Raw genomic sequence first — 25,882 nt, 5'->3', positions numbered from 1 at the left:
CCAATTAAGCGCCTGCATTCCAATTTCACAATGGGCTTTTTGATCACAGAAACCTTCTTAATTAGATCTAATCTTTATTCCTGGCACTGACTTTCACACTTTTAACCTCTGGTTTAATAATTTAAGTTTTGAAGTTTACCTTGCTGCCAGATGTAGATTTGATACTCCTGTAATACTTTGGATTTTGAAGTACAAAGGTGGAGTAAGAACAGTACAGGAAAATCACTTGTTCTCCTTGACAAACTTTCCTAAGACAGGAGAAGCATTAGGGATCACCTTCAAGAGTTGATGTCCAGTGATTTCATTGAAATTTGGTAATAGAATAATAAGTCCCATCAATTCAGATCTCTTCACCAGTTTGTGCCTAAACTGTAGAAAACCCTTCAATGTCATCTCAAGATGCCAGATTTCAAAATCTAGTTATTGATTGTCTTGTTTAGGAATGAAGCCTCCAAGGCCACCTCAACATGGACCCAACTCATATCATAATAAATTATTATTTCCACAGTGAGGTGAATGTGTATTCTTGTGATACATCATGGGTATGACGTCTTGAAATGCAGTAGACAAATGGACTGATAATAAAAACATACTTTGAAAATTCCAAACTATGCTTTCAAAGTCATATTTATTTAGGTTTTCTTTATTATTTTATTTTTTAAATTTTTACAGTGAGGAATATAATATCTCAGTTAAGTATGGAGCTCTCTGTCATTCATATTTCCCCTTTTTGCCCACCTTTCATTACCCCTAAATCACTTTTTTTCCTGCACTTAGGGTATTTCTCTTAGCTTTCCCTTTCTATGGATTGTCCTGTCTTTTTATTGCCTTTCACTCAGAAAAATCAGTCAACATTCTATATGTCTCATGTTGGATTATAATACCTGGGTTTTATGGGTTCAAGTGTTCCCTTGGCATCATTTTTATGACTTGTGGGTTGCTTTTCACTGTCTAGCACCTAGTATACGTTAGTACTATCACAGCACTGGTACTTGTTTTGGCAATAGCCTTTGATATTGTAACTCTCCTTCTTCATCTGCTTCCTGATTGATTTAAAACCATGTCGAAGATTACAAGGCCTCTCTTCTAACATACACTATTTTCTGTGCAATCCTCATGCATGGTTAAATAACACATCTAAAACTAAAGTTTCCAAGTAAGATACATGTTTTGGAATAGGTGATATCCCTGTGCACAGTATAAATGTTTGTCCAGTAAAAACCTGGTTGGATCTGTGGTTCCTGGCTGTGGCCTCAGCTTTTGCTGGACACTTAATGACTATGGTTGGTTCTTTCAAGAAATGATCTGTTCTTTTACTGCCATGCCACTGGATGATATCAGAAACCATCTTACTTTTGTTCCATGACTGAAAATTCATTAGTTTTCAGATAACAAGGAAGACTAATTCTCTTCCTCATAATACATTAGCTAGTACAAATTATTTTGTCTGGTTGGCATAGTTATCCACCTGTTCATCCTGTCATATCTCAGAACAGTAGGATCTCCAGAATTATACCTCCCAATACCCCTTCACTTTACAATTCAAGGGTGTATTCTACATTGTGAAATGAAACTAAAGCACCACTAACATAAGGACCAGCAAGAAAGAAATAGCTAAATGTTACAAAGTGTTAGCGTTTTCTCTCTCTGTCTCTTTCTCTCTTGCAACTCTGCACACTGCATGCTAGTTTTTATGCTGCACGAATCAAGTCTAATCCATTTTTAACCTTGAGTAGGCCATCAGACATATTTATTAATAAATTTTTCTTAACAGAGTTAACCACAAAAATTGTAAAACCTGGAACTGACCCAGGAGCAAGTTAAAGTGAAGAATAATAAAGAACATTTAAAAGGACACACGTGTTTGGAAATTCATAGAAAAGAGTAATTGTACATTGTGTATCAAATCAAGATTAGAATCCATTTTTAATTAACTGCTAATGATTATGCTGTCATCTTTCTGTGTTATGCATATCTTCCTAGAACTTCTTGGAATTAAGAGCACAATCTGCTGCTTAATTAATTAAAAGAGAACTGGAACATTCTGAGGTGCACGGTCAGGGAAGAAAGCACTCCTAGACTATTTGCCATCTTAAAGAAAGTGTCACAGTCTAGTTTGTGGTTTCACATTGCTTATCAGACATCATCTTTGTTGATGTCAGTATCATCTTAAAAAGGCTTTTATTTCTTTTATTTTTACACATCCTTGTAACATTAAATAAACCAAGGAGGCTATATTTATGTATTTTGGAGTGTGTGTAACAACAACTAAAGAAAAAGAGGCTATGAATTGGAAAGAGATCAAGAGCATCCATGGATAGGAGTTGGAGGAAATAAAAAGAATGAAAGAAATGATGCAATTATAACATATCTTCAAATATTAAAAATTATTTTTAAACTAAAACATACAATTTTTTAAAATAGTAAAATGCATATTAATGTTCTTAGAAAAGCCAAGAGCTGCATCCCCATATATAGTATTTAGCTTTCAGGCAAAAAAGCAGTACATTAACAATATTTGTGATACAGCTCCATAGACATCTCCCTTCCCCATTCCACTTTGTCAGCTGCTTAGAGCCAAATATGCTGCAAGGTTTTGTGTGTTTAGTTGATTTTTTGTTGTTGTTGCTTTGTTTTTTTTTCCTTCTTTTTGTAGTCTGTGTGTTCATTCTATAAAAACCAGCATCTCACTGTTTCCAATTCCAACCTTATGACATAACCACTAGCATAACTTCAGCATGGCACAATTTGCTTCATTGTTAACAAGGATAAGCCTTGATACTCATCTATAGAACATGCTCCTTGGATGATGAGCAAGGCAAGCAAAGGGGCCAGATCTTGCAGTTCAGACCCTGGTTCTTCTATTTAATAGGTTTGAGAAAGAGATTTACAACTAATCTGGATATCTATCAGTTTCCATGTAAAATGAGGGCAGTAGCAATTTCTTGCTATTTAGAGAAAAAGGAGATTAACTCCCCTTGCAACTCTAACAATGAAAAAAAAATAAATGGCATATTGATGAAGTTTGAAGTCCACATGTGTTAACAGAGCTACTTCTAGGGTAGACACACAAATCCAGTCAGAGGCTGCATTGGCCCAATTCCTCCCATCTATTTTACATGCCACTAGGGAAAACACTGAACTAGGGCTTTCATCCTGGGATTAGGCCAAACATGAACATTCAAAAGATGTTCCTAAACCAAGCAGCTCAAACCTTGTCTGGGTGGATAAGAGTAGCACATCTTTTATTGATATTTTTTTGTAATGCAGAATCATAAGCACAGCTGTGCGTGTCGAGCTTCTCATTTAATACATATCAGACTCTGTGTTTTCTACGTATTATGGCTTCAGTTCTTATTCTAGCCATATGACATACTGCTGCCACCAATTCAGGTAGGTATACAGGATGCACAGCAACGTTAAGAAACTTGCATGAGGTCACAGAGTTAGCACAGAGTAGAACAAGATTTAGGCTCTGCTAGCCAGACCTCAAGAACTTGCTCGTTATCTCTGTGCAAGTTACCCCAGGGTAGTGTGCAGTGAAGCCTGGGCTCTGCCTCTTCAAGAGTTCTTAGGTTAGTTCTGAGTCTCTGTTGCCTTTTAGATAGGAATGTGAGAAGCAATTTATATAGTGCATTTTTCCTCCAAAATGAAGGGACTCATTTCCGTGTCACAGAGCTACAGACACTTCCGTGGAAAAACATCCATGGTCATTACCAGGAGCATTAGTGGCAATCTCTGACAAGAAGCAAAGGATTCTTTGTTCTGGTAATGACAAAGACGGGCACCTGTGTGAGGCTGACTATGACAGAACCGAGTGTCTTGCTTTCAGCCTGCTGACATCTTACGGTTGTGCAATTCAAGTCATTTAGAGCTGATATTTATTTTAATGTGGCAATTAATGCAGGATAAGCATTCATTCAAGATCAGTTTCTCTTAACTATTGCCTTTGCCAAAATTCTTAATATTTTCCAATTAAATATTAGTGCCAGACACATTGTGGCAATTTTCAACATTCAAGAAAGCTTTCTGTTCCTGAAAATGGCAGGTTTAAAAGCCTTTGCTTCTCATTTGAGAAGGTAGCGTGCCGCTAGCCTAAATAATCCCTAGCCATTAGAGAGCCATTTTTACCCTCAGCCAGGAACATCAGTGTTGGCAGACTTAACTCCCAGGAAACTTGGTCTCCCAGCCATGATCAGTGAATGCCTTGAAACTGTCTTTCTCAAAAGCCACATCTTCGTAAATGCAGCCACACCCAGTCATGCAGAGTTCTAGAAACCTAACCAGACTCACGTTTTAGGAGCTTGCCATGAGTGCGCATGCTTCAGGAAGGTCCCTCTGCCATGCCCACTGCCACATTTTGACAGGTTCAGATTTTTTCACTATATTCTGGATTTGACGGTCGGAAGTTCTGGCACATGGTAATGTGCAATAAATATGATTTGAACAAGGAACTCTTCGAAAAGATTCCAAACTAATAACAAGCATAAAATATTTTCCAAGGACAAGAATTTTTGTTTGGTATAATGGATGTGGCTTAATTAAGAAAAGAAGTGATTATTAGACATGAAACTTTTTAGCGGAGGAAGAATAAATGTACTGAAATGCTGGCTAGATAAGTCCTGGCATTAATTACTAACAAGTGAGTACATCAGTGTAAGTCTCACAGTTTAACAAGCTCTAGGAAAAGAACAAAGTAGCCTATCTCTATGTTTTTCCCATCATCCCTGGAGCAGCATCTGCAAGTGAACAAATCCCAAATCAATAAACTTTCTTTGTAGGTGCATGTGGTGGTTTGGATGAGAATGCCCCCATAAGCCCACAGACTTGTGTGCTTCGTTCCCAGTTGTTTAGAAAGGATTAGGAGATGAGGTGTGTTGGAGGAGGTGTGTCACTGGAGGCAGGCTTTGATGTTTCACAAGCCCTCACCACCCTCTCTCCCTCTCCCTCCCCCCACCTCTGTCTCTCTGTGTGTATGTGTGTGTCGTGTGCCTGTCTGTCTGTCTGTCTGTCTCTGTCTCTCTTGTCTGTCTCTCTTCCTCACTAAATGATACCTGTGGATCAGGTTGTAAGTCCTAGGCTACTGCTAGAGCACCATGCCAGTCTGCCACCATGTTCCTCACCATGGTTGTCATGTACTTACGCTCCTGAACAGTAAACAAGCCTTTAAGTAAATGTTTTTCTTTTAGAAGTTGTCTTGGTCATGGCCTTTCCTCAGGACAATAGAATAGTAACTAAAATGATGTGTCTCCAACAATGGTGTATTTGATACCGAATATCAGCATTTTATTCTATGTGTCTAACATTAGGAAAGTATGCTCTGACATGGCAAAGGCCCCATGTGTTTCATAAGCCATGCAAGGTTTCCACATAGATGCTAGTGAGGGGTATTAATGCTTTTCTGTGCCTCCATACATTTCAGAAGCTGAACATTAGAACTGGTGTTCCATTTTCATGTCTTTCATTAGCAACATTGGTGATGAACTCACTCTGAAAAGGACACTTCAGTACCATGCCTCCTTCCTACTCAATGAACCCCTAAAGGGTAATTTGACATTTTTAAAAGGGAACAATTGAAGTCATTCTCTCACTTAAGGTAAGACCGCATGGAAATATGGCACATCCTTGGTGGTCTCTTTATAGAAACAGGAGATTACACATAGGTGTAGACTAATTGCAGAAAATCCACTTCGGAAGTAATTTCTTCGGAAGTAATTAGAAGTTAACTAGACATATCTAAACCAATTATATGATATTTTAAGATTTTAATAACAATCTAATTAGGTTCTACAATCAGAAGTTTAACACTATTTCTGAAGTCTTAAAAATTTCCAGTTCAATACATAATAATTAACTCAGGTCTGCCCTGAGTTTGGGGGCAGGGGGTGCATCCAGATCCATCCACCATCTACCATGACTTTAAAGCCTGTAAAAACTCATGGACTTTCTCGTGTCATTGGGGCAGCACCTTGAGGAACTGTAAAGAAGCCCTTTAATGAGGCACTGTAGCTACAGCCACTGTGCCTAACTTTCCCCTGGAAAAACTTTCAGTGGTCCCAGCCACCCTACCATGTCTGGGAACCATACCTACAAAGACACATGAACTGAACTGAAAAGTTTCAAGAATTATAAGTAACATATAGAATTTTTAGAATATCAGTCAACAGGCATTATCTATTGAAGATTAGTAAATTTTCTTTTGCTATGATAAAATACCATTAATCAAGGTGACTTATCTAAAAATGAGTTTATTTGGGTCTAGATGTCAGAGGGATGAGTCCATTATGCTAAGATTGCTTAGTAACAAATGGCAGGCATGACAATCGTGTTAGAAACCCGAGAGATCACATCTTCACACTCGAGCATCAAGCACAGTAAGATGTGGAAGTGGCAAGAGGCTTTTCCCCACTCAAAAACAACCTCCAGCAACTTACTACGTCACAGTCTTACCTCCTGGACCTCTCTGAATAGCACAACCAACTGGGGATCGGTATTTAAATCTAAGCCTAGGAAGGCCATTTCATTCAAGCCACTACAGATGTGAAGAGTAGAGTAAAAAAACAGGTAGGGACGTTATATGAGATACAGGAAATGAGGCAAGCAAAGCTGTCACCTATCTTGTCTAGGATCAGTAGATTATTGGTAATGTAGAAATGTTTTGGTAATGGGATAGTACTGTAATGGGTAGCTCTTACTTTTCTATCGTGATAAAAATATCTGAAATAAGAAAGTAAAGGGGAAATGGGTCTATTTTGACTTAGTACTCCAGCAAGGAATGCTGAGGAAGGATTGGTGTCCTCAGCATGAGGACAGCTTGCATCATCAATATGGAGAGATAACATGGAATGAGACCAGGCTGTGAGCCCTCAGAGCCTTCCCTCAAAGCCCTCACCCCCTGAAGGTCCCACAAACCCCCAAATAGTGCCACAAGCTCGGGACCAAGAATGCAAACCCATTAGCCCAAGGGGGACATTTTACAATTCAAAATATCACAGGTGTGATATTTTGTATTATGAACAGTGATATGAGTGTATTATGAACAGAAGAGGGGAATACATACATTTTCAAGTTAAAACTTGTTGATCGTCTTTAAAACCTATTTCATGCTATTAGAAATGTACTCAAAACCCAGATCTCTTGGACTCTGACTTCAATGTATAACGTTCTAACTATAGAAAAACAACAAAAGTATGTCCTTAGCAGCAAATCTTAGGATTCAGATCCGAATTGGGATTACGCTTACCTTAGCAATTCATTTCTCTTAACTTAAAGTCTGGGTTTTTGTCTTTTATACCTATGAACATTGCATTTCCACAGTGTATTTGGGAAAGCATTGCATCAGTCAATGTAAGCATGAGTAGGATGTACAGCTGGGGGTTGGCATGAAAGGAGGCCAAGAGGTAAATGGTTCCCTTTGAATGGCTTCCTCAATCACAGTTTATGTTTTTCAACTGTAGGCCCATAATATTTTCACAAGAATTTCTTTAAAGAAGGAATAAAATGAAGTTATGAGAATCATTGCAGACTTAAGGCCATGAAACAAGGAGGGAAGGCAGTATAATAAAAGTGGTGCAGGGCGTGTCCTGACGCTCAGTCCAATTCAACACCCATATTGCCATCTTTGCCCCTCTAGGCAATTTCTCTCTACAGTTAAACTTTTTTCTGTACAATTGACTGAATGCTCATTCTGGAACAAAATGTAAAGCTATGCTTTTGGGCCTTTGATTAATTAGTTCTGAATTTGCTAAAAGCTATATATTTCTGGCAAATATTAATCTACAAAATTAAAGTAAGATGCGTACTTCAAAAATAAACTGTATACATGATTTTAAAGAGGTCACACCAAGGCTGTTGCTAAAGGGGGAAAGATGGCTTCTAATTGCTTTCTACTGTAAATGCTGCACAGCCTAATATCTCACAGTGTGAAAAGTAAATTAGAACAACTTTTCATTGACAAAGATTAAACTTTTTCATCATTCTTAAATTCCTGGGGATTTCCCCCACTGATTCTATGTGTTTTAAGCTTTTCAATTAAATCTCCTGGGTAGTGGTTATAAGAATGCCCACTGACAAGGGAATATTGCTATCTGAAAAAGCTAAACTCTTCCAGAAACTGTTTGTCTTTAGTTTTTTTCCAGTATAGGCTGAATCTCTCAGTAAGGGTACCTTATCAGCACTCACTGCTAGAAGCCAAAGGCAGGCTACATTACCCTGCCATCAGAATTGAACTCATAATAAATTTAGCTTTCGAAGGGAAAGTTTGTGAAAAGTCAGGAAGTCAAACACAGTCAACCTTGATAACCAGCTTGTTTTCCCTGGAATAATTTATTTTGACATTTGGGCGTATGCACCAGGAATACAAAGTCTGGTGAATACGCCACTGTGGACTTGTAGGACAGAAAGGAACTCCTGCTTTCCAATTTTCTATGAGCTTTTCCTCCAGTTCACCTTAATTCCTCCTACCGAGGGTTTTGAAAGCTTCTGTGGGTTGCCATGAAGGACGTGCTGGCAACAGCTCTGTCCCTGGACTGGAACAGTCAATTAAAATCAGCTTAGAAAAAGCCTTGGAATAGATGCATTTGTTTTTCTATAAAATATTTTCTTGTGAGGTTTAGAAAAAAGATATCTTTCAACTTTAAAGAGTATATATGCTTGAATGACAGATCAAAACACCCATGAAGGAGACGGTGGCTTAGATGGTTGTTGCAAAAATATAATAATATTTTAAATTCAAGTATTAATTTTGATTGAAATAAAACACACACACACACACACACACACACACACACACACACACACACACACACACAAGACAGGGAAAGGAATGACTTGCCACCAGGAATGAAGTAAAAGAATTTGATTACAAAGTCATTATTTCCTACAATTGAAACTTGCCTGAAGCAAAAGAACCATTGCAAGATGTTACAGACAGAAAGAGAGAGCAAGCAGGTCAGCAATTTTATTTTAAATATGCTGTATATGTTTAATTAGTTTAATAACTAGGATTACTGTGAGAGACTGCATCTGGAAAGGCAAAGAGAATGTTGATTCTATCTCTTCTTTTCTCTCTCTCTCTCTCTCTCTCTCTCTCTCTCTCTCTCTCTCTCTCTCTCTCTGTAATTGAATGCCATAAAATAACTTCAATTCAGAGCTGATAGACACTTACAGCCCTTGGCTCCAGTTGTAAAGTGGGCATTCTTACTTACTTGACAAAGGCATGCAACTTGATCCCTCTTATCACTAATAAAACCAACAAAAAATGTTAAGAAGATCATTTTCAAGCATTTGTCCACAGTTACTGAAACCAAATATGCCTACTCTGAAAACAGAACAAAGGATGATACCACACATATTTCTATAAAGTGGGGAAAATTGTTAACACTTAACCACGGAGGAGGGTTTGGGGCAGGAAATTGTAGAAGTGGTGTATTTCAAAATGTTGTTCTAGAACTAGATTCAGCATGTAAGCTGGTCTGCAGATTCTGGAGGACCCACAGTTTCTTCATCATTTTTACATCTTTACAACTTTTTTCACTTTCCCTGAATTAAAATATGCTTGCTACCTAATACTATGTACTTAAAATTAGGTAATTATCATTTTTTCAAAATTATATTAGTCCTGATATCAAGAAGTATTATTAGTGTATATTTTTATTATCCTGAAACATTTTGAAGGAATATATTCCCTATATAGCTAAAACCTATTCTTAAAATTTCAGTGTAATATTGAAAGAACATTTTTAAAAATTAGTAAAGAAAAATGTTTTTATTTACATGTACTTCAGTGGGTTATAGAAAAATGGCCACAATTCTTTGTATTTCATCTCACCTATTGGTAGCACCTTGACAGTTTAAATGGGTCCACCTCTAAGTTTCAAACTCCTGGGAGGAAGAATGAAGGACTGGAGGAGGGTTGGTAGTTCCAGGCTATCCTTGGATACACAACAAGTCTATCTTTGTTTTAAAAAGGGAGGGAGGTATGTAAGAATAGGAGTGGTGTGTGTGTGTGTGTGTGTGTGTGTGTGTGTGTGTGTGAATCTATTTCTCTATTTCTTTAGTTGGGTTGGCTGTGGTTTCTTTTAGACAATGGAATGTGTATTAGTCTATGTGAGTTCCTGATCTGGGCAGCCTTCTTCACTTTGTAGCTCCATTTCTATTTATAATCTGCAGACTCTGAGCTGCCTTGTGAACAAGCCCAGATTGCTTTTTAAGTGAAACCACAATGCTGCTCGCATTGATCCTATTGTCTGCCAGATCAAGGAGCAGAGTTGCCAAACTCTGATCTCAGATCTATGAGAGAGCTCAGTGAGGCTCAGCAGAAGCACCATTAAGTGAGGCCAATGGAGACTGTTGACTAATAAACAATGGCTGCTTTGATCTAAGCTATGGACTTGCTTGTTATGCTATGAAAACACTGATTGATATATGCAAACAGAATTAAAATGAGAAAGCTATTACTACTAGGTGTCATGATTTGATTCTGAAGGATCACCTGAAATATCCATGTATTGAAAATCTGCTTCCCAGTTGATGCCACTATTGAGAGGAGATTGGATAACATGGTGTTGAACTTTATCGATGAATTAACCTAGTAGTGTGTTTATAGCTGACGGAACTCTTAGGTAAGGCATCACTGGAAGGATACCTTTGAAACATAGTTTGTCCTGAGACTCTTCTTCCCCTTTCTGGTCACCCTCTCTTCTTACTCTGCTACTCTCTACTTTTCATCTTTCCCCTCTCTTTCTCTTCTCACCTTTCTAACTAGCATGGGATCAAAACACAATCTTATTCTACTATGCCCCTTCCATAATCATATTCTGCCTTGCCAGAAGGCCACAGCAATAGGACCAAGTGACCTTGGATAGAAACCTTTCAAATTGTGTGCCAAATAAATATTTTTATTACTATTTTTGATATTATAATTACAGCATTTTCTTTCTCTTTTCTCCCTCCAAACCTTCTAATAAATTCATTTCTACCTTTCTTTAAACTCACAGTCTCTTTTCATTACTGTTACTATATGCATATATATATACATATGTGTATATATATACATATGTGTATATATATGTGTGTGTGTATGTGTATATATACATGCATATACATATATATCCCCACTCAGTCTGTACAATATTACTTATATGTGTATTTATAGGCATTAGGATTTGCTACTACAGGAAACCACAACCAAAAAAAAGATATAGATTTTTGGAGTTCATTACCAATGGATAACTCTGTCAAACACTCCTGTACCTAAGGTTCAGGAAACATTGAAGAATAGGGGGCAAACATGTTAAAAGCCAGAGAATCAAGGAGTTTCCTTTGATATTATGTCACCCAGTAACACTAGAAGCTACACCAATATAGTGTCTCATGTATGATTTCTCCAATATGTAATCTGAACAAAGATGAAACCAATAGATATAACGAACTGTGGCAGAAGCCCCTGGAGCTTCAACCTTGCATAAAGAACTATAGGAAACCAAGGAAAGCTGGAAGCAGGAGAGGTGTTATTTTCTAGGGAAGAACATAGCAAAAGACAATTTCTTATGTTTACTTGCTTGGATATTTTATGACAGTGATGAAAAAAATGACTAACAAAAGTAGGAAATTACTACTTTAACTCTCTTGAATATGGAAATGATTGAAGATGCACATGATGACAAATACGAGGTATACCTACCCCCAGACATACACATGCATACAGATGCACATATGAATAAGAGATTGTTAACTGCTGAGCTCACTGGCAATTGAAAACGTCTCCATTTAAGCATTGATCAGCCCGCCACATGCACATCCTCCAAGAGCACAGGGGCCCAGAATCAGTCATCACTGCAACCTGATTGCAATTAGTGTTAAGAGTCAGACTGAAAGACTTTATTCTCTGGGTATACAGTAATAGATATCTAGAGAGAAAGTAAGAATATGCATGAACAGCTGAAGACAAAAAAATACTCCCCTGCTTTTGCTTCTCTCCGGAACTGTTCCAAAACAACAGGGGGTAGTTTTTCTAGTCTTGATGAGAAGTCTCCCTATTCGGAAGTGCTTTGAAGATGTGCTCTCCAGGGAAGCTCTCAAAATATATGAGAAGAAAATTGCTGTTCTCCTCATTGAGCACATCTCCCTTGGTGTCCTGTTTGTTCGAGGAACTGTTCTAGGCACTGAATGTATCACAACAAGCAAAGAAATACTCAGCAGAGGGTTACTCTCTAGTCTGAGAAGAAACATAATAATGAAATCAGACAGAAAGAAGTTAATGATATGCTCATTGGTACAATGGCAACCTGATGGTTATCATGGAAATTAGCTGCCTTCTGATTGGATTTGAGGCTTGTTTCACAGAAGGGCTTAATGCCTGGTATTGTAAGCCTGGTCAAAACCCATAACTGTGAAGATCATAGACCCTCGAAGGGAAACTATTAGTAGTGTTTCACTAAATAGACATTTTTAAAACTGTTTCTAAAGTTATCTGTTTATACCTGTAGAGTTGTGCGGTTCTCAACTTTGGTCAGGTAAGCATTTTTTTCCTTTTGGGTGTAGTGGTATTGCAACTTCATGAATGACTAAATGGCAGGCAAAGGTTCCCGTGAGTGCTCAGCTGTCGATGGATAAAGTGTATCAACTTCGTTCCACTGCAGGTTCAGAAAACACCAAGGAAGAGTGAGCAGGAAATATTTAAAACCCAGAGGGAAGCATGTGATATGAAAAAAAAGCATGTGATACCTTCAGCACATGGCTGCGGAACAAAATGCTGACCAGTATTGGTGCCTCCTGTAGGATGCAGGCATAGCTAGTCAATATCCTAGCACAGATTGGGGATGGTCTCTCAAGGCCCCACTGCTTTCACAGAAGCTATCATTGCTGGTAGGTTGCTCTTGCCCAAATGAACAGCCCCTGTGTATATAGCAAACACTAACTAGATTCTGGGAGTTAACAACAATAAAACAGAATAGGAAATTTGGAGGTTTATTGTTCATACAAAATGTCTTTCTTTCTGCATCTTAGTCTTGCCTCCTGCTTCTGCATCTGCTCACTGCATGAGTAAAGAACTCATGGTGTTTGGATGGTCTGTACTTTTATTAATTATTATTACTATTTAGAGTGAGTCATGCATTTTCTCTATTTCTGAATTCTTGTGCTTAGTCAATTATGATTTTAAAAATTTCATTTCTATCTTCTATAGTTTCTTTGATTTTCTAATTCTTCTCTTATATGTATAGTTAGTATCACACACTTAAGATATCGGGCCTTCTGCATATTTGCATGATTGAGGTTTCTCTCCTAACATTCAGACTTTTATGAGTACCAAAATCATGTTTATTTTGATTAAAATTGTCTTCAGGACTAGTCACAATGACCACAAAAATTAAAAAAAACACTAAATGACCTTTAAAAATATCTGTGTTATTCATCTCCTTAAGTGCAACCAGTTTGTGGTTTTTAAGTTTTTACTACTGATCTGGGATTTGCTGAGGTTTGTTCACCTTTAATCTGTTACTGCTTTTACTTTTCATGTTTGGTGTATCCACCACACCTCACATATTTGTTTTAGTAATTTCTATTGCTTTACATCTAATACATGTCACTGTCACACAGTATCTGTAGAAAAGAATGGTTTTTTTAGGGTTTATGAGGAAAGTGTACTATGGCAAACCTCTTCTAAGCCACAAACTGAGTAAAGCAAAGAGGCCAGTGCTAATTCACCATACAGTTTCAATTGCTGTGTACTGTCATCTTGTGTCCTGGCCCTTATTCATGTTTCATATCTAAGGATGCTGTGAACTTTTTTTCTTGATACATGAAACACCCTATATACTTATCTACTTGGGGGGGGGGATGGTGAATCATTAAAGATACTGCAATCTCTCCTACACTTATCCATTCTGAGAAAAAGGCCAAAGTATAGAAGCTAATATATGGGTATCCGCCTTAAAAAGAGCCTAAGAAGGGTTAAATTTTCTTTCCATCATAGAAACCACCACCTCAACAATACCACCACTATTGTATGGTGTGTATATGTTGGAAATTCACACTTCATGGTGGCTCTATGGAGGTCAGAGGACAATTCTGTAGAATCAATTCTCTCTTCCTTTTCAGGGGTTCTGAGTATTGAATTGATGTCTTCATGTTTGCTCTGGCTTTCACTTCATGTTTCATGACTCAGAGTGCCAGGGTCTAAAGTATAGTCTGTAGGAGTTGTTTTGAAGTAAACACAAATATGAGAATAAGAGCCTTGTGAGTTTGTTGATGCTCAGATGAAAACAAAAAGCCAGTGACACTGCCAGAACCTTGCTCATATAGGTGTAGACAGGCTTGAGAGATTCCCCCAGATTAGCCTTCCCTTTGGACTTGCTTCTGAATGCTCTCTCCCAGTACTTAGCGACTCAAGCCCAAGCTCCATCTTTGAAAGGGAAGACAAGACTATGAGGTTTCTTTAAAGGTCATAATTATCTTATTTCACTTATAAAAAGCCTAAAGAGAAGGCAGTGTGATCTGCCTCTCTCTTAGAGAGAAAACTACTTCTGAAGATTCTTTAGGCAGGGAGTAGTGCTGCAACTATTAAACAGCATGCCATACTTGATCCTGCAATTTAACCTTTTTGTATAATTCCATGTACAGAGTGAAGCACAGGTCAAAATTTCTTTCTTTTCACATTGGCTATTGATTTTTTATGCTCACTCCATGGCACCTTCATCTCACTTAGATCACCTCTAACATTGATATCAAATTCAGCAATGAGAAGGAAGAAGATAGAAGAACTAGACTCTTGTGTGAAAGTATAACAGTCTGACACCCAGGCTTGTTCTGCTTTGCCTGCTAAGCTGGTTATGTATGGACAAGAGAATAATAATACAGAATACTAACTCAGAGTGTTTGTTCCTGGCAGCAAGGGCCTCAAAGGATGAAAACTAATAAGCTTTTGCTATTTCCCATCACCCTCTAGTTTGAGCACTTTGATATTTACATATCATCTAATTTGAGTTCCCCATCATCAATTTTTCCCCTAGTTTATATATGAGGTTTGTAGTCTCAGAAAGGCATGCCAAAGTATAAAAGCTAATGTATGGGTATCAGCCTCAAAAAGAGTCTAAGAAAGGTTTAACTCTGTTCTCCATCATAAAAACCACCACCACCACCACCACCACCACCACCACCACCACCACCACCACCACCAGCACCACTACCACCAGCAACAGCACCACCACCACCATCACCACTACCACCATCACTAGTGTATGATAAGTGTTTGTTGGAAATTCATGCTCCATAGTGCCACTATGGAGGTCAGAGGACAATTCTGTAGAATCAATTCTCTCCACCTTTCCAGCGGGTTCTGAGGATTGAACTCATGTCCTTAGTCCTGTAGAGCAATTTCTTTCCTAATGAGCCATTATGTTGGGTCTTTATTTCCAAAGAGTGGAAATAAAAACGACTGACATAATCAGTTCTTGTATGACTTTAAAGGACTTACACAGAAAATAATTGCTCTAGGGAACTTTTAACTATGACCAGCTGTTTCATATTTCAGGAAGAAAATAAGCAGAATGAATTTTGCTAGCTCAGAATAATTGTTCTTTTGATCACCTATTAATTCAGCAAATATGTCTGCCCTTTCCCCAAAGGAGCTTAAAATGTGTGAGGAAAGGGGAGGATGAATGATTATTATAGTATGGGCAACTTAGCATAAAGTTCATCCAGTTAATTGCTGCAAAATATATTCTCCCTCCATTAAACATAGTCGATGGTAATATCATAATAGAGACATACAAAATTTTTGAGGTTCTATAGTGAGGAAAGATATATTATTTCTGAAGAAGTCATTGTATATGAATGTGATATTTAAACCATACTGTAGAGGATATAGTAAATTAGTAACAGTAAAATTAAAATTAAAACATCAAGAGTAAAGACACAGAACAAGAAAGCTTAAAATAGTCAAGCCTCACTACTGAGTGTGGATTCTTGGATGAAGAATAAAATATGTTCTTTTGTTCTAAATGAGTAGCATGTTAGATGATTGATCTGAGCCTACTTTCAAGCCACCCAATGTATAATCTAATATATCAGGATGTTTCTGTTTTCTTCAAACTTTAAGCATCTTTCAAACATAGAAATGAATTTATAGATACCCTTTTTATAATGAATTTATAAATACATTGGTGAGCATCAAGAAACGTAGCAGAATTAAGACATATATCAAGTGTTCTAATGGTCAGAAGACAAATATATGTGAAAGTAAAAATTTAGAGTGGACATTAGCTGACTGAGATTTTGGAATCACTGGTTACTGATTATTTTCTCAAAAATATAATAGACACAGGTTCTAATTGCAGCAGAAATAAACAGTTATATGTACATTTAACCTTAACTATAAAATCATAGCTTATAATTATAATAAGTAAATAAATAAATAATAAAGTCATAAAATCATCAGTGTTAGACATGCTAAGTTTTTGGAAATACGCCAACATGCATCTGAAAGAGGCTATCAACACATTGAGTGTACTTCCAGCAGGAGCTCCAACCTAAATACACAATAAATGTACTAATATATAGAAAATTATTTCCACCATTTTGAGAAAAGGCTCACTTGTTCCTGAGTCTCTGATAACAGAAAACCGAATTCATTTTGGCAAAGTCTGAGTCATAACATGCAGGGACTCATGCCTCCAGCCACACATGTAGCAGAGGATGGCCTTGTCGGACATCAATGGGGGGAGAGGTCCTTGCTCCTGTGAAGGTTCCATGCCCCAGTGCAGGGTAAAGCCAGGGTGGGGAGGCAGGAATGAGTGGGTGGGGGAACACCCTCATAGAAGCAAGAGGATGGAGGATGGGGTAGTGGGATTCTGGGGGAACCGGGAAAGGGGATAACAGTTGAAATGTAAATAAAGAAAATATCTTTTTAAAAAAATAAAGAAGTAACCTTCGGGAGAGGACAGAGTTTCAGCACCAAGGACAGCAACCACAAGACCCATGTTGTGAGGCCTGAATTTAAGATAACCCCAAATCTGATGAGGAGGGATGCAGAAACCATGAGTTTAAATGTGAGAAATCTGAGATCTAAAGTCTGGAATATCCGCTTAGCTGTCTGTCCCTTCTGTGTTAAAAATTATAACAATCTTCATTATTTATTAAGCTAAGATATGCTTATCAACCTGTCTCTAGTAAGTGGAAAATGAACCATCCCAGTTATCTTCACGACAAAAATATGGGTGTTGAGTAAATCAATCTAATAAACAAGCTCACTTCAGTTCTCTTCTCAAATTCAAAATAATTTAACCACAATTAAATAATTTATGTTATACTGTATTTTTTCCTTAGGTACCCATCATGGGGAAAAAGTGGAACACACAAAAACTGCAATTTACTCTTGAAAGTGTTCTGATATACTTAAAATTCCAGTCAGAAATGGTACCCTAAAAGGTAATATGGCACCTTAACAAGTACATTTCCCTTAAAACAAACTAACAAGAAATAGGATTGATGCTAATGGAACTGAGGAGGGAATTAAATAGAGTATAAAAGCTTATTCTGCTATCCCAAGCACAAAGAGACGTGGAAAACCAATCTAAGGTAATTCAGTTCATCACAAAAACACATTGTCCAATTGGAGGTACTGTGAATAATACCTTAAGGCCTGTCACAATAGATGGGAACAGTCTTTCTTTTATTCTTTTATTCTGAAGCAATCTCTTTGTGAAACTTTATTTGTATAGCTAACAATCTGAATGAGGGAGAGCTTGGGAGGATGTGTGCACAGTTATCGTTGCCAAGGAAACCGGGTCTTAATTTCTAGTGGCTGAATGCCAAGGAAAACAGGCTACAGAGGGACAGAAGAAACTTCATGCGACTGAATTTGTTGGAAATATTCCATGTGTTAAAAGATTCTGCTTTGGAGCTCAAAATTGGAAGAGTATAGTCTTCCCCTCCCTCCTCTTATACTCTCGGATTAAATGCAATCCAAATAGCAATTTGATTTTTAGTTCATGTAACAAGATGGTGATTATCATTCACAATTTTTTTTTTTTACTTAAAATAGAAAAAAATAATGAATGCAGGTCCCTCTTCAATTCCCGTGGAACTAACACATAATTATCCTTTTGACAGCTCAAACCAGTTTTGGGGAAAAGCTTACAGTTTCAATTTACAAGGTGGTTCTTGCCCAGACCTGGTATTTGTGTGCTCTCTGTGGTATTATTTAGTGGCTCACCAGTCCTACACTCACTGAAACAAAAGGGACAGGGAGAAACAAAAACTCACATCATATTTTTTAAAAATACAGATTTTATATTGATTTATTCAGAATTTATCTGCTTTGATTTGGGATTTTTTTGGAGGGGAAGGGAGGTTGTATTTACCTCCAAATTTATATTTTATGTTATTGATGACTTTGGGGTTTTGAAGCCAAAATCAATTGTAGTCTATAAATCTGTGGCAAAAATCCTTTAAAACATACTAGGAAGAAATAGGAGAAAAGAGGATGAAATACAGGAAAAAGCACCTTGGAGAAAAATGTGTGTAATGGCTCACCCTGCAGAGGCGTTTCCCCGTCTCCAGCAGCAAACAGATTCTCAGACAAGTTGACTCACCTATAACCAAACTTAAAGTAAATTCTGGATACTGGTGAACACTTTTAGTTTTCTTTCAGCCACACAATGGAGGCCGACCCTGAAATCATCCCTCTCCTTACTTTTACAAAGGTTTGCACCTCTTTAAAATTTAAATTTGTTATCTTTGACTCTCTATACTCCTTTCTGCATTCTTAATCTCTGCTGGGTTTGGTTGCATTCCCAGGGTACCTTCTGAGTAACAAAAGGACCTAGTCCTTTTTGTACCTGGAGCTACTGCAGCCAGTAGATAGGCAATCTAAATGAAATCAGCTGAGTCTTCCAGCAGTGAGCCACAGGACAATAGGACAGAAAAAAAAAAAAAAAAAAAAAAAAAAAAAAAAAAAAAAAACCTGTAAAATGTGTCTGTATAAGAATGCTCCACAGAGAAATACCCTACCACTTCTGAAATATATCTTCGAGAAATTGTTTTACTTGAGGAAAAATAAAAGCTTTTCTTAAAGATTACCAAATAAAAGAAATCCAGGTGCCTCAAAATCCAGTTTCTTCCCCTCACCCTACAAGAATACAAATTGGTGGAAATAAGTGTGAAGACTTCAGGATGACTGAATTATATATTCAACATCTGTGTTATTAAAATAAAAATCTTACAAATGTAATACTTGATGCCCTTTTACATTCATAACAATGAAAAAATTTATAGAGTTGCCAAGTATGAGTGCATTTTAGTTATTCATCTTATGTATGGGAAAGAGGAAAGTTTGAATTAACTTTCCTGGGAAATCTGAATCATGAGGGCTGTACTCCTAGACTTCAAGAAAGCAGAAAGTGGGATTTCCTCTTGGTTTGTTCCTTTACCTCACTGTCTTTAGCTACCTTAGACAGGATCTAAGGTAGTTTAACACAAAACACGGCAGTGGGCAGTGTGTGTTTTATTAACATCTAGATTGATTATAATTCATTAGAAAAACCATTAAAATAATTTTCTGCAAAGATAGATTTAACCTGTATGATATTCTTAGTAGCACTAGTTTTTAGATTATTAAAACATATTAAGAATTCCTAATCAAATGTCTACATATACAAATACAGAGATTAGAAGAAGAAAATCTCACAAATGTTTGTGCCTCAGAGGATTTCACATAAATTCAGGACCTCATCAGAATGGGTGTCTTCAGGGGTAGAACTCGGCATAATTGGCTTTGTAGCTAGAAAGACGGCATTCATGTGTTTGGGTACATTGTCCATATTCACACAGGCATCAATGGAGTTGGAATCATCAATAGATATCTGTATCCTAAAGCTTTATTTATTTATTCATTGATTTTAGCATTCTCTCATACTACATTTTGATATTCCTACATTTCAGGCTATTATAATTTACTTTCATGAAATATGTTGAGGAATAGCTTGACTATTTTTCTGTAGTCAATGTGCCTACTACTGTTTGTTTGCTACAGTGCTATGCTGATGTCATGGTGCTATTCAACCTGTCAAACTTTATGAATGACACCTAATGAATATCATTTCATTTCCTGGGTGTGGTCATTTGCATCCATAATTCTAGCTATATCTGAGGCTGTGGCAGATACATCACAAACTAGTGACCTGGCTGGGCAGCATAACAAGTTCAAGGGTAGCCTGAGCAATAAGGTACAAAAATAAACAAAAAGGACAGAAAATGTACTCCAGTGGATAAACACTTTTTGTCCTCTTTTCTAATATTTCATTTTCTGGTAAAACTCGTAAACATCTAGAACAATTCTGAGTCTCAGGTAAAAATTTTCTTTCCATTCTTGGACTTACCTCATTTTTGCACTAAAGTAGAAAGAAATGTTTAAGAAGATTTGATAGCATTGTCAGGGGACAGGAACCATGTCCTAGGACAACTTATTTTAAAAAAGAAAACTAACATAGTAACAGTTCTCTTAGTTTTAAAGAATTGATCAAATAAATTTTTCAAAGAGATGAATCATCTGTGGTAAGAAAACATACCACGATCATCTAAAGAAAATAAATTAGACACCTCCATTCCTTTGACTGTGTGAAAAGATAGGGCAGTGTAGATTTGACTCCAGCCACAATTTAATGTCTGTATCTATCTGTCTGGCAATGTCTTACTTGTTCTTTCTCCAGTTGACTGCAGGTGTATCCTTCCCAAAGCTTCACTCTGAAGAAAAAGACAGGTTTCTCCATAGGAGGGAACCTGCCTTTAGGGAGGAGGAGCCTGCTAAATGTGCTTCTCATGGCACAGAGGACAATGTACAGTACATTTACAACTTGGGATATCCAACTATTTTATCACTGAACTTATGAATAAATTAAAGGAAAAATAAGGAATTTCCTACTAGAGTGATATACCATTTTTGGTAACCAAAAATCAACATTTGAAAAAATTCAATTTAATATCTAGAAAGTCAATTTTGAGGTACACCACCTTTGTCTCCCTAGCTTGTTGTGAGTGTGTAGGTGTGAGCATGTAAATAAAAATGCAATCATTTACACAATGGAATTGTGATCTGTAACATAGATAGTGCTGAGGTTTCTCAAGGAGTGGATAGAAAGACAGAGAAGCAATGGTTACAATCTCAAGAGTGCCATCTGAATTTGTTGTATCTATTACTTTGAGAATTACATTTAAAGTTAACATGGTAAAAGTTATACAACCAAAGTTTATGGATACGATATAATATCAAACTTCAGGGTAACTAAGCTTCTTCTTTTTAAAGGATAGTAGATCTTCAGTTGTTTATCATCATTGATAATTTTACATCTAAGTATGTATAAAGAAAGATGGATTTTCTACTCATAGTATATTGCTAATAATATAGATTATAATATAATAGTATAGACTATACAATTCCATCAAAATGCAAGAAGCCAGGTATGATGCTCAAACCTGTAATCCAAGCATACAGGAGGCAGAGGCCATAAGACTGCTGACACCTCAAGGTTGACATGTGATGCATATGGCATTCTAGGCCTGTCTGGTTACAAAGTGAGGCTCTGTCTCAGCACAGAAAAGGAAGACACAAAGAAAGAAAAAAGCGAGGAGGGGAAAGAGAGAGCCAGTAGGGACAACTTTATCTTGTTTGTTTCTTTTTAAAGTTATTTTATCTGCTTCATTTATCTATCCTTTAACTTTGTGACGTGTGCAGATGTGTCTGTGATAGGTCTCTGCATGCTCTGCAGAGGTCAGCGGCTTCTACAGGTGTCTTCTAGCACTCTTCACCATGGTTTTTGAAAGAGGGTCTCTCTCTAATTTGTCTAGGCGACTAGCCAGCAAGAACTCAGATTGCCTAGTGTCTATTCTCCAAGGCCAGGGTAATATTCCCTGCCTTACTTTTCATTATCTTTGTCATTTTAATTTTTGAAATTAAAATATAATTACAACACTTATCCATTCCCTTTCCTCTATCCAACCTTTTCTCATGTCCCTCTTGCTCTCCTTCAAATTTGTTGCCTATGTTTTCTACTCATGGCTACTGCATGCGTATATGTATACACATGTATTCCTGCATATGATCTGTTGAATCCATATAATGTTACCTGTGTGTTGATTGTCTCTTAAAAGAACTATGTAGAAGAAATAGTGGAGTGGTGTAGTGGGTGCTGGCGATTTGAACTCAGGTCCTCTTGTTCTCACTGCAAGCTTTCTTATCCATCAAACCATCCCCAGGTTGCAGATGTGATTGTTTTCATTTACCTGAGTAAACAAAGATCAAATTTACTTCTTTTTAGTGAGTTTGATAGCGGCGTCTTTGGCTGCTTGAGAAATGGGTTCACAACTAGCTTAACTTTTTACCATTGCTTAGTAATGTTCTGGGGAATAGCTTCAGCAAGACATGGACCAAACACAGGAAAAGAAAAATTGACAAAAGAGGGATCCATATTTTCCTCTGGTAACCACTCTGATATTCAATGAACTCAAGAGTCTATAGTGAGCAAATAAGATATTTTCTTGTAGCAATACCACAAGAAAAAATTGTTTTTAATAATGACGATGCATACTATAAAACAGATGGTGAATATTTCCCATGCTAAACATATAGAATGAAACAGAATCTTACATAAAAATGTAGGCCGAAAACATCATTTCAAATATCAGTGTCAGTGGAAAGTAGAGATCATCCACAATTTGGAGCCAGATAATACAAAGTCAAGTATATATGCATTCTTCACCTGTAACACTGGAGAGTGTAGGAGGAAAATATGCATATACTCAAGTGACTCAACTCTTTAAGCATCTCAGTACCCAAGAAAAGCCACGGCAATGAATTTCAAAACCTTTCAAAAGTAATCCATTCTATTGGATTAAATGGGAATGAGGGACATGTGTTTTCTCCCATAATTAAAGATCACTATTGATGTGATACATGTGTTTATCTCAGCAATCTATGTCTATAAATGTAGTCATTTCAGAGAATATTATAAACAGAGCTGCTCTCTTGTAACACATATAAAAACTATCCAATCACACCAATTTATCATATATTTTAGAACATTCTGGAAAGAGAAGATATGAGGAATGTCAACCCACATGTTGAAACTAGACTCTTATGGTTTCCTACATGTTTATGTACAGTCAAATGAAACACTTCATGCAAACATTTTTGGCTAATTGCTGCAATGTCACAGAATCTTAAATTTAACTCATTCTAGTTAATCTCAACACAGTTGACTTAGTTTTTATAATTGCATTTATCTTTAGTTATTTATTCATATATGTGCCTGTTGGTCTGTATATGCACAACATGTAGGAAGCACTCCCAGAAGCCAGAAGAGGGCATTATGTCTACTTGACCTGCAGTTATAGGCATCTGTGAGCTGCCCAATAGGGGTATGAGGAAATGAATCTGGGTCCTCTGGGAAAGCAGTAAATGCTTCTAAGTGCTGTGTCATTCTGCAGCTCTAGATATAGCTCTCCAGGTTTTATTATCACACTGTGATTTAAATACTAAGAGTCTCTATATTACAGAAAAAAGACAAATTTTATGAAAAGTCAGAGAATATCTCCTTTCTCTAACAAATCAAATCTGAAAAATATTAGCAAGCTTTTTATTTGTAATTTTTATAACCAAATATTTGATATTATATCCTATGCTGTGATTTGGCTACTTACAATGAATATTCACTTCTTTACAGTCAAAAGTATCAATAAACAATGTTCTGTGATTTTTGGCTGCCACACAATTTGAAACTTGGGAAAAGTATTAACTCAATCCCATCTTTTAGGTTGTTTGCAGGCATTCAGCCAAAGATATATCTAAAATTGATACAAGGAAGAGAAACACCCCTGCCCCATGTGACCATTGAGACTTGAAGGGATGCATTGAATGCCAGAATTGTCCATGGGGCTCTACTACCTTACAGTGATGCCCTTAAAAGCTCACAGGCCTGTTCTTTCATTCTGTTTCTTCATTGTCATGTCTGAGTGAAGTGTTCCCAAATGATAATAGAATATTTGAGATGTTTGACTGAAACTCTTCATCAACTGAAATCCACTAACAGCAACCTGGTGGTACTTAGATAAATGGTCAGCCAGTTTGTTACCTGTGGCTTTCCAACTTAGAGGACTTAGCACATACACTAAGAAGCCACAGAAAAGTGATTGTCAAATGTAAATATGTGACAACTGAGAATGGAGAACTGAGATGTAGCTGGTAGAATCTTACTCTCTTTTGCAGAAAGGATGCTCTTGACCCTTACTTCATTTTGTTCCTCTTGGGGAAATTAAAGGTAAGGAACAGGAAGTAAACAGGAACTTAGCCTTTCCTGTATATGAAGATTAAATATCTCTTTAGAGCAGAGGTTCTCTACTTGTGGGTCCTAGCCCCTTTAGGGGTCCCATGTTAGATATCCTACGTTACAGATATTTACATGATGATTCAGAACAGCACAAAATTATAGTTATGAAGTAGCAACTAAATAATTTTATAGTTGGGAGTTACCACAGCATGAGGAACTGTATGAAAGGGTTGCAGCATTGGGGAGGCAGACAACTGCTACTGAGTTCTTAGGTGGAAGGAAAGAAACTGAAGCTCAGATATGACTTTTTCTTTTCTTCCTTTTCACTGTGTCCATCTAGAAGAGAAAGCTAATGTTCCTATTTCTGAATTCCAGGACCATTTCACAAATACTGTATAAATGGTACCATGGGGATGTTATAATTCAGTTTTCTAAGGACTTGTAGTGTCCCCAGTCAGGTTTGGAAAATATAAAATGATTGTGTAACATACCATTATAATATTAATAAAGAGTTGCCTGAAGGAATACCAGGCACAACAGCCTTGGGCCAGATGCCTTTGCTAATACCATATGAAGCAGATTTGAGGTATTCCCAATCTATTTAGGCCTACTGAGTATGCAAGAGTCATGTATAAATACAGAACATTGTTGCTTTAAGCCATTAAATTTTGGATTTTGGAGAGGATAAAGTGTAACTGATAAAGGATTCCCAAACCCAGATTATCTCTTCTGTGTGGCACTGACTTTCATAACTATTTCTTTGGGGTGGACACCTTTGGCTGAGTTAAGGGGTAGTAATCATGTAATTCTATATCAATGGAAAAGCAAAATTCTAAGGTTTCTTCTTATTTTAAACAAAAGTTCACAGAGCACTTAACTTTCTGAAGAAGGCATGATCTTTATTTTGTAAATAAAGAAAGTGAAAGCCATCGATGTGACTAGATGGTAGCTGGAAAGTTGTCTGCCTAGTATCAAAACTGTGTGGCCACTTCTAAGCCTAAGTCCAGGTTTTAAGTCCAGGCAAGACCCAAAATATAAGTATATATGAAGTCCTGGCCAAGGCTACATGAGGACATTTTATTGTCATATTGTGATCCAAAGTTAACTGCTAGGCATACCTTTTCTGCTACTGTGACCGGTCCAAACAGTGTTGACTATAAACTCAGTAGCCTTCATTCTAGACAAACTTGGATGACAGAAGTCCTTTGTTGACTGTGATCGGCATGTAAATGAGTACTTTCTTTTTGCTATATTCATAATATCTGGGTATTCATCATCCAAACAGAAAGTCTCATGAGAGGTTGCTTGGTTACTGGGTATCCCAGCACAGGATCATCTTGTATAGTCATACAAGTCCAGTGAGTCCTCAGAACAGGCCAGATTTGACCTAGTTGGATGAATTGAAGAAAATTGCTTTAATTCTTCCCAAATCTGTCTTCCTTAAAAGTGCCTGTGACACATATTAAGAAGGAAAAACCAACCCTGAAAAGTAGTTGTATTTATTAGTGGCTCAATTTTATATGTGGATGTTTCTATTAATCAAAATTGTAGAAACTTAGTGT

The 25,882-nt window shown here is 37.1% G+C and overlaps 1 protein-coding gene across 3 annotated transcripts in view; it reads right to left on the bottom strand.

Annotated features, from left to right (window-relative positions):
- Lingo2 (leucine rich repeat and Ig domain containing 2) overlaps window positions 1-25,882 on the bottom strand; it is a 1,212,628-nt gene that overhangs the window by 153,886 nt on the left and 1,032,860 nt on the right. Inside the window, exon 1 of one of the 3 annotated variants that reach the window (XM_076935177.1) lies at window positions 22,122-22,209. The exons of the other annotated variants lie outside the window; for them this stretch is intronic. The gene's annotated coding sequence lies outside the window, so the exon portion shown is untranslated. Of the gene's footprint in view, window positions 1-22,121; window positions 22,210-25,882 lie in introns of those variants that run through there. 3 annotated transcript variants of the gene reach the window in all.

This window comes from Arvicanthis niloticus, chromosome 5, assembly GCF_011762505.2.
Source record: "Arvicanthis niloticus isolate mArvNil1 chromosome 5, mArvNil1.pat.X, whole genome shotgun sequence".
Taxonomy (NCBI): domain Eukaryota; kingdom Metazoa; phylum Chordata; class Mammalia; order Rodentia; family Muridae; genus Arvicanthis; species Arvicanthis niloticus.
The sequence above is the reverse complement of the archived record's forward strand: the minus strand, read 5'-3'. Positions and strand labels throughout refer to the sequence as shown.